Source organism: Plasmopara halstedii (genome assembly GCF_900000015.1).
Source record: "Plasmopara halstedii genome assembly, contig: Scaffold_430, whole genome shotgun sequence".
Lineage (NCBI taxonomy): Eukaryota > Oomycota > Peronosporomycetes > Peronosporales > Peronosporaceae > Plasmopara > Plasmopara halstedii.
In genome coordinates, this window is record NW_020187350.1 from 117,186 (window position 1) to 118,352 (window position 1,167).

A 1,167-nucleotide genomic window follows, 5' to 3' on the forward strand; every position below is an offset into this window, starting at 1 on the left:
TCCCGGCAATAGCCAGGGAGGTAGACGGGCCATGAGCTGAGCTCAAGCAGTGACCCTGAGCTCAAGCAGTGGCCCTGAGCTCTTGCAGTCAAAGACACAGAGATCGCGGGAGCATTAGGGGTAAACCCATACGTCACAGGGCGATAATCCGAAGGAAGTCGATGGCGTGCCTTGAGTTTGCAAACTCAAATCGGAGTTGTCGCTCCACACGCACGTTCACTTCCTTGTGACTCAACTGTAGTTTATACAGTGAGAAAAGTTTTCGGTAACGCTGCACTCATCGCTCAAAGAGCGCTTCGTCATCTGTAGTGCTTTCGCCAGGGGCGAGCACCACAGGTATCGTCCGCATTGCGGGTACACGAGAGCTACCTTGTTGAGCACGTAGACGCGTGCAATAAACGTCCAACAAAATTTCTTGTGGGACCAAGAAACGAGCTCGGAGAGCTTCCCGTGTGGCAAGTTTATCTTTCGTTCTGTCCTGGGGCCCGATGAAGTGGACGCGTAACGATCGAGTACCGCGTCCTTTGCTTCCGCAGCGGGATCCGCAGGGCGCCATATTCCACACGAGGGTCAATGACCGTCCGTGGATGGGCGCGCTTTAGAGCCGCCTTATGGGCAGCATCAAGCTGTCGCCTCTGAGTCCATCGAGGTCATTGGTGATTACAACACTTTTTCCAATTGACAAAAAGTCAGGAAACGACTTGGGGTCCGCAAGGAACGAGCAGGGCTCGTATCACGCTGCTGGCTTCCTCGTCATACCATGCAGGAAATGGAGTGTCAGACAAGTAGTAGACCACCTCCACATCCTCAACGAGGTCACACGTCATTGATAGCGTGCGCAAAGCGCGACGCTCGTTCTCATCGAGCCTAGGACGTACATCGCACCGCGTGCGGGAGACAATGTTGGGCTCTGCCCGTGCTCGCTGTCAGAACCAGCGAGACTTGGTGACTTTCGTGTCGTGGACACAGGGCGCATTGGGCAAGGAAGTCGTTTTATTCCGTCTAGCGGACTCGCGAGCCTCATCGAGGCAATAATCGATTGAAACTGTTTCTTTTATCAATCTTAATGGGGGATGGTGTAACGGGGTTACACGTACCCTGGTAACAGCGGTGTGTGTCACACGAAATGTGCATGGTGTGACCACACCCAAACAAGAATACGGTACG